This window comes from Coffea arabica, chromosome 11e (assembly GCF_036785885.1).
Source record: "Coffea arabica cultivar ET-39 chromosome 11e, Coffea Arabica ET-39 HiFi, whole genome shotgun sequence".
In the NCBI taxonomy this organism is placed as follows: domain Eukaryota; kingdom Viridiplantae; phylum Streptophyta; class Magnoliopsida; order Gentianales; family Rubiaceae; genus Coffea; species Coffea arabica.
The window spans coordinates 30,261,923-30,271,007 of record NC_092331.1 but is presented as its reverse complement, the minus strand read 5'-3'; the positions used below and the strand labels follow the sequence as shown (position 1 = coordinate 30,271,007).

General features: G+C 35.0%; 1 non-coding gene across 1 annotated transcript; it reads left to right on the top strand.

Moving 5' to 3' along the window:
- The first annotated feature begins 4,224 nt into the window (after positions 1-4,224).
- On the top strand, positions 4,225-4,331 carry LOC113719795 (small nucleolar RNA R71). Its single transcript, XR_003455039.1, has one exon. It is a non-coding gene; the product is annotated as a small nucleolar RNA R71 (small nucleolar RNA).
- Positions 4,332-9,085: the final 4,754 nt, after the last annotated feature.

Below are 9,085 nucleotides of genomic sequence, written 5' to 3'. Positions count from 1 at the left end.
TTATCCACTTTTACCAAAAATATATAATTTTACCAAAAACCTCTTTATTTTATTTATAAAACTAAACAATCAACTCAAAATTAACTAATAAAATGCACTTAAAAATACGTAAAATAAACTCTTATCAAATACCCCCACACTTGAATCATTGCTTGTCCTCAAGCAATATAAAATTCTAACCATCAATGATCCAAAAAAATTGAAAATAAACATATGTAGTATTTCAACTCCATTTCCTTGAATCAAGGTAAATAACCCTTATGTGATCTTTCCATTAAGTTCAAGTACTCATAATATCAAGCAAAGAAGAGCCAAGTATACCATAATTTTACCAATTCAACTCAACTTCTTATTTTTATCCAATTTCGCAAGCAAGCAACTCCTATAGTCAATAAAGATGCTAACTAATCTCAGGATCAACTTCTTATTTTTCTTTTAAAGAGGGATTTATCTTACTCTTTTTTTTTTTCATGTATATATTTTAAGGGTTAAATATTACTTAAGTTGTGAAAAATGCCTTTTGACGCGAAGATCGACATTTTTAGATGAAGATCCCCGGTTACTCAACATTTCACATACTCAAGTTGCTTTTCGTACTCTTAATTTAAGTACCGTTTTACGCGAAAGTCGACATTTGTAGATGAAGACTCCCGGTTACTAAGTACAAAAACTATTGGAGTAGAATAACCCCTTTTTTTTATTTTTATATATATATATATAATAAAATTCCCTCTAAGAATAATCATGAGAAAAGTATGACACTTATTGACCATATTAATTTCTTATCTTATAAAATCAGATAAAAAGAAGAATTTTTATCAAATATGCAAAAATATAGGCATAAGTTTCTCCACTTTACTAGATATACTTTCCTATAGATAAAAATTATAATCACATAAAAATCATTTCCAAATTTCATGAGAAAAGAAGTATCAAAACCGCATATATTTATTTTAAAAGGATAAGTGACAATATTTTATTTATTTATTATAGTTAATAACATATATGTGTATAAGGTTTTGGAAAAATTTTGACAGAGTCTCCCCTTAAAAGTGGACTAAAACTCCCTGCCAGCAACCATAAGAAACACCATTTAAGCACAAGAATTATATCAAACACAACTAAAACCACAAGTATCATACATATTTCTCCCCCCCACACTTAAATTACACATTGTCCTCAATGTGTAGGGAAGAAATGAAACAAAAGAAGAAAAGAAAAGAAAGAAGTACTCCCCAAGTCAATGGCTGAGATCCGTATCAGCCACTAATCACGGACCACTGTCAAAATACAAGTACCTACCACATAGAAAACAGAAAAATAAAATGAAGTTAAACATCTTAAGTTCCACAAGTTAAGATAATTAGGCAAGCAAGTTCATCAACTAAAGATAGCTTCTGCAGTGTGCCAAGTCAGTCATCCCCCTCGGCATCATCGTCATCCTCTGCATCACGATTGGGCGGTGGATGAATGCCCAATTGATCTTCAATTCGGCTTAGACGATTATGGAGTAAAAATGAAGATTTGTGAGTTGGGTAGAAGAGAAGAAGAAAAACGCGGCTGGAAAAATGGAAAAGTGAAGAAATGTTCTGGAAATCGCGTTTTTTTTTTTTGAAGCAGAAAAGTGAACCGAAAACGCGACTAAAAACGCGCCTTCAACTCGCGTTTTTAAAGCCGCGTTTTCTGCACAAATCTCGCAGAATTGAAAACGCGGTTACGTATGAAAACGCGACTTAAAAGTCGCGTTTATCTGTGTCTCGTTTTACAGTTTTGCTCAGGCGAGAAAACGCGACTTCCTCCAAAACGCGACTTTAAGTCGCGTTTTAAAGGCGCGTTTTCTGTTCTGCAGGCGCAGAATTGAAAACGCGATTCTGAGAAACGCGACTTGTAGTCGCGTTTTCTTGGAAAACGCGTTTTCTGCTTCGATTTTTAGCAGAATTTCAACTTTTGAAAAATTACAAAAGGTACCCCAATGACTCAAAATGCATCATAGATCATTTGTTTGCCAATTTTAATGACTGGAACAAATGTAAAACATTAAAAACATGCATTTTACCCCTTTATAATGAATCAAAAACACCTTTAACGCAAATCGAGGGGTTGAGTTGTTTGATCAAAGTTCGCCTTTTTTGTACTCAATTGGTCCTCCTTGCCTTCAATTGCCAACCCTACATTACAAAAACAACAATTTAGTTAAAACATTGATTCAAACCACAAAATCACACCAAGTTAACAAATATAACCTAAATATTGGGTTGCCTCCCAATTAGCGCTTTTGTTTATAGTCGTTGGCTCGACTGAAAAAGTTGAATCACTTTAGAGCATTAGAGAGCGATTTTCTCCCCATGGGTCGAAACTCCCGAACCAATCCACCATGTGGTGAACCATGCATTGATCTTCATAGTCCAATTTCCTCAAATGCCAAGGAGGAATATTAGACTTGTCATAGAGAGGCTCAACTTCACCTTGGAGTGGATTTTGCTTGTCTTTTCTGAATTGGCTCAACTTTTCACCATTTTCTTCATGGAATGGAGAATTTATTAAGCCAACTTCCATCCTTATCTTCTCCTCCTTTGTTCCTACACCATGAAAGTTAGTACCAAGGACATTTATAAATTTAACTTCTTCGGTCCTTTCTTGGTTAACCTTTTCATCATATGGCATATTAGACACAAGAGCAGTAGGCTCTATACTCCCTTCTTTATTATCCAAATTGAATTCCAATTCCTCACCATTAACCCGTAATATAAGCTTACCTTTTTCTACATCAATTATAGTTCGTGCAGTGGCTAAAAACGGTCGTCCTAGAATAATTGGCATTCTCACATCTTCTTCAATATCTAAGACAACAAAATCCACAGGTATTATAGATTGTCTTACCTTTATGAGCACATTTTCCAAAATACCCATGGGACGTGTGATTGACCGATCCGCCAATTGCAATGTAATATTGGTAGCTTTTAGCTCTTGAAGTCCCAATCTCCGGGCAACCGATAACGGCATAAGTGACACACTTGCACCTAAATCACATAAAGCATTAGAAAAATGCAATTGACCAATAGTGCAAGGAATAGAAAAACTTCCCGGATCTTTCAATTTAGGAGGGAGTTTATTCTTAATCAATGCACTACACTCTTCCGTTAATGCTATCATCTCATTATCTACAATTTTCCTCTTCTTTGACATGATGTCTTTCAAGAAACGTGCATAAGAGGGAATCTGTGTTATAGCATCAATGAAAGGAATGTTAATGTGCAATTGTTTAAACATTTTGAAGAACTTTTCAAACTCCCGATCCTGTCCATCTTTCTTCAACCTGTGAGGAAAAGGTATCACATTAGAATTTAATTTGGGATGAAGTGCATCAATATCAATGATAACATGATCATTTTGACTTTCTTGCTCCCCTTCAATTGCTTGCTTCTTGTCTTTTTCACCACCTGAATTTTCAAAATCGAATCCCTCAACCGTTTTACCGCTTCTAAGAATGATTGCATTGACATGCTCTCTCGGATTCACTTCGGTTTTACTTGGTAATTCACCAGGGTTTCTATTGTTGATCACATTGGCAATTTGACCAATTTGAACCTCCAAGTTTCTGTACATCCCAGCTAATTGGTCCAACCGCCCCTCAACTCGCTCGAATCTATCCGAAGTCACCTTAGCAAGTTTTTCCACCGCGATCTCCCAACTTGGTTTAGTTTCAGCCTGTGGTTGCCTTGGTTGAAATCCCGGCGGATTGGTTGGCCTTTGTTGATTGCCTTGATCTTTCCATCCAAAGTTTGGATGATTTCTCCACCCCGGATTGTAAGTATTCGAATAGGGATTATTTGGAGCATTTCGGTTGTAATTATTGACAAATTGTACCTACTCAGAATCAACACACTCATTAATATCATGTTCACCTCCACAGAAAGAGCAACAAGCTACGTGTGCATTAGATGAACTTGGACCAACTCCACCTTGTCTACTTAGCAATTTCATTACGTTATTCATTTGGGCACTCAACATATTGAGAGTGTCCATTTCGATCATACCTGCGTGACGTCTCGTATTACCTCTTTCATTGGCCCATTGGTAGTTATTTGCGGCCATTTCTTCTATCAAATTCTGAGCCTCTTGGGTGATTTACCCATTAAAGCTCCACCTGCGGCTGCATCAATCATAGTTTTAGTGGAGAAAGATAAACCATTATAAAAGGTTTGTATAATCAGCCATTCGGGTAGTCCATGGTGTGGACATTTTCGTAACAAATCTCTAAACCTTTCCCATGCTTCATATAATGATTCTCCTTCCATTTGACTAAAACCAGTGATATCCATTCTTAGCTTAGCAGTCTTACCAGGTGGAAAATACTTATTCAAAAATGCTCTTGATAAATCATCCCATGTGGTAAAAGTGTTAGGAGCATGAGAATGTAACCACATTTTTGCCTTATCTCTTAATGAAAATGGGAACAACCGTAACCTTATAGCATCATCACTAACTCCATTCATTTTAATTGTATCACATATTTCTAAGAATGTAGCTAAGTGTGAGTTAGGATCTTCTACAGCATTACCTCCAAATTGAGATTGTTGAACCATTTGGATAAGTGATGGCTTAATCTCAAAGTTGTTAGCATTTACCGTAGGCCTTGCTATGCTCGTTTGAGATCCTTGTGTTCCCGGTAGAGCAAAATCTCGTAGAACTCGCCTATTTGCTTCATTTTCAGCCATTTCGTCTTCAAATGGTAGTTCTATCAAAATTTACTCTATCGGTTGCCAAATCTCTTGTTCCTCTTGCTGTTGTGTGTGCCTCCTTTGTCTACGTAGCGTCCTCTCAATTTCTGGATCGAAAGGTGCGACTTCTCGAGACTCCCGGTGCATACACTACAAACAGAAATAAGGGATATTATGCAACTTCAATGGTAAAAAAAATCTGATTACAATATAAGATTAAATATAATCTAAAAAATAAAGCTGTCTAAATTAATAAAGATGATTAGGTTCTAATATTGCCGCTCCCCGGCAACGGCGCCAAAAACTTGACGGGTTTTTACTTTAAGTGCAAGTTTAATTCCGAATTTACACCCGTTGGACTGCAAGTATACTGGTCGCAATTGTAGTACAAGATGTGTATCGGGTCGATCCCACGAGGAGCAATTAAAACAATTATTAGATACTAATTTACTCTATTATTTAGACTTACAATTAATTTGAGCAGAAACTTCAGATTTTAATTCAACTACAAAAATTCTTAAATAGATACATGCAATTTCACAATAGGAGTAGAATTTACTAAATATTAAGATCTAGGGATGTAGATTCCACATATAACACAAAAGATCTAAAACGAATGAATTTAACACTTGTTACTATTCTTGTTTAACCAAGGATTCATTTCCAGCAATACCAAAATCACATTTTCATGATAATAATGGGTTAAAACAGATTAGTTTTTCCTAATCTCTTGGAAAATACTAAATCTGTTTTGTGCATACCTGAAATATAGATTTTATCCACTTGAATGTATTTCTATTCTCATGAATATACTACTCAAGCTCTACTTATGTCATTCCATTATTTTTACCATTTCTCAATGAGTAAAAACAACTATAAACCTGCTATTGGTGATCAAGCAACAACAAGTAATCCAACATACACAAGTAGATAAGTTAATACAAGACATAACAAGCATAAATCACAATCACTTCATATCATTTGGCCATAAGCTTCATCTACTCCCTAGATAAAGGAAATTAGCTACTCATGAATGATTTAACAATCAAACTCACAAGTTTATTAATGCAAAACATCATGAAGTACAAGTATAAGAAAGGTAAAAGAAAGCTTAGCCAATTGAAGGTAAAGCTCTCCAATTCCTGCTATGTTCTTGTACAAGATGGTTACAAGTGAAAAACCAAATGCTTCTCTAAGAACTCTAGAGAGAAAACTTGTTGCAAGAAGGAAAACTAGCTACGTATGGTGATGCCAGGCTTCTCCCCTGTGTTTCTGCATAAAAGGTGGTAGAAATTCCATTCCTCTCACTTCATAATTTCCTCCACTCAGATTTTGTAAAAAGAAGTCAAAGATATGATGTTTCCTTTTTGTCCACACTCATTTGGTCTTCTCTTTTATTGCAGAAGCATGTGCACCGAATTCCCTTGCATCTTATAGCTGGAAAGTGGTATGAACACAAGAGAATTGACTGAGTCAAATTGCAGAATTTCGGCTATAAAACGCGCCTACACAAAACGCGGCATAAACTAGCGTTTTGTCTACTCGCGTTTTCACTCTGGCCTTATTTCAACTGAGATTTTCTCCATGATAAAGGCCAAACCAGCTTTTGTACAAAACACAAAAGTTGTAGCCCTTTACGTTAGCTTTCCAATGCTTCAAGAATCATCCAAATCGAAGCTTTGTAGCCTGAGATATGTTCGAAATACTGTCACCTATTCAAACCTCTGTTTTAACTTCCGACCACAGAATGCAGCTTCTGTATTCCAACGTTTTGTCCATGAAGATGGCGGAAATGGATTTCGATGTCTTCATACGAATTGTAGGTCTCTTTCTTAGCTTTAAAATGGTATAAAGATCACCTCAATCCGATAAGTGTAGCTCCAGATATGGTCAAAATACGAAAGAGTGTCAAAACTGACTTGTATTGCATTTCCTCACTTGAACGTTTTTCACTTCATTCTTCTTGTTGCCACTTGAATTCATCACCAAATCTCTATTTTTTACCTCATTTGACATCCTTTGGTGATTGAATCATCATTCCTGCATAAAAATGAAGTTTTTACCATTAAAATCAATAGAAATGCAATATTATCCACTTTTACCAAAAATATATAATTTTACCAAAAACCTCTTTATTTTATTTATAAAACTAAACAATCAACTCAAAATTAACTAATAAAATGCACTTAAAAATACGTAAAATAAACTCTTATCAAATACCCCCACACTTGAATCATTGCTTGTCCTCAAGCAATATAAAATTCTAACCATCAATGATCCAAAAAAATTGAAAATAAACATATGTAGTATTTCAACTCCATTTCCTTGAATCAAGGTAAATAACCCTTATGTGATCTTTCCATTAAGTTCAAGTACTCATAATATCAAGCAAAGAAGAGCCAAGTATACCATAATTTTACCAATTCAACTCAACTTCTTATTTTTATCCAATTTCGCAAGCAAGCAACTCCTATAGTCAATAAAGATGCTAACTAATCTCAGGATCAACTTCTTATTTTTCTTTTAAAGAGGGATTTATCTTACTCTTTTTTTTTTTCATGTATATATTTTAAGGGTTAAATATTACTTAAGTTGTGAAAAATGCCTTTTGACGCGAAGATCGACATTTTTAGATGAAGATCCCCGGTTACTCAACATTTCACATACTCAAGTTGCTTTTCGTACTCTTAATTTAAGTACCGTTTTACGCGAAAGTCGACATTTGTAGATGAAGACTCCCGGTTACTAAGTACAAAAACTATTGGAGTAGAATAACCCCTTTTTTTTATTTTTATATATATATATATAATAAAATTCCCTCTAAGAATAATCATGAGAAAAGTATGACACTTATTGACCATATTAATTTCTTATCTTATAAAATCAGATAAAAAGAAGAATTTTTATCAAATATGCAAAAATATAGGCATAAGTTTCTCCACTTTACTAGATATACTTTCCTATAGATAAAAATTATAATCACATAAAAATCATTTCCAAATTTCATGAGAAAAGAAGTATCAAAACCGCATATATTTATTTTAAAAGGATAAGTGACAATATTTTATTTATTTATTATAGTTAATAACATATATGTGTATAAGGTTTTGGAAAAATTTTGACAGAGTCTCCCCTTAAAAGTGGACTAAAACTCCCTGCCAGCAACCATAAGAAACACCATTTAAGCACAAGAATTATATCAAACACAACTAAAACCACAAGTATCATACATATTTCTCCCCCCCACACTTAAATTACACATTGTCCTCAATGTGTAGGGAAGAAATGAAACAAAAGAAGAAAAGAAAAGAAAGAAGTACTCCCCAAGTCAATGGCTGAGATCCGTATCAGCCACTAATCACGGACCACTGTCAAAATACAAGTACCTACCACATAGAAAACAGAAAAATAAAATGAAGTTAAACATCTTAAGTTCCACAAGTTAAGATAATTAGGCAAGCAAGTTCATCAACTAAAGATAGCTTCTGCAGTGTGCCAAGTCAGTCATCCCCCTCGGCATCATCGTCATCCTCTGCATCACGATTGGGCGGTGGATGAATGCCCAATTGATCTTCAATTCGGCTTAGACGATTATGGAGTAAAAATGAAGATTTGTGAGTTGGGTAGAAGAGAAGAAGAAAAACGCGGCTGGAAAAATGGAAAAGTGAAGAAATGTTCTGGAAATCGCGTTTTTTTTTTTTTGAAGCAGAAAAGTGAACCGAAAACGCGACTAAAAACGCGCCTTCAACTCGCGTTTTTAAAGCCGCGTTTTCTGCACAAATCTCGCAGAATTGAAAACGCGGTTACGTATGAAAACGCGACTTAAAAGTCGCGTTTATCTGTGTCTCGTTTTACAGTTTTGCTCAGGCGAGAAAACGCGACTTCCTCCAAAACGCGACTTTAAGTCGCGTTTTAAAGGCGCGTTTTCTGTTCTGCAGGCGCAGAATTGAAAACGCGATTCTGAGAAACGCGACTTGTAGTCGCGTTTTCTTGGAAAACGCGTTTTCTGCTTCGATTTTTAGCAGAATTTCAACTTTTGAAAAATTACAAAAGGTACCCCAATGACTCAAAATGCATCATAGATCATTTGTTTGCCAATTTTAATGACTGGAACAAATGTAAAACATTAAAAACATGCATTTTACCCCTTTATAATGAATCAAAAACACCTTTAACGCAAATCGAGGGGTTGAGTTGTTTGATCAAAGTTCGCCTTTTTTGTACTCAATTGGTCCTCCTTGCCTTCAATTGCCAACCCTACATTACAAAAACAACAATTTAGTTAAAACATTGATTCAAACCACAAAATCACACCAAGTTAACAAATATAACCTAAATATTGGGTTGCCTCCCAATTAGCGCTT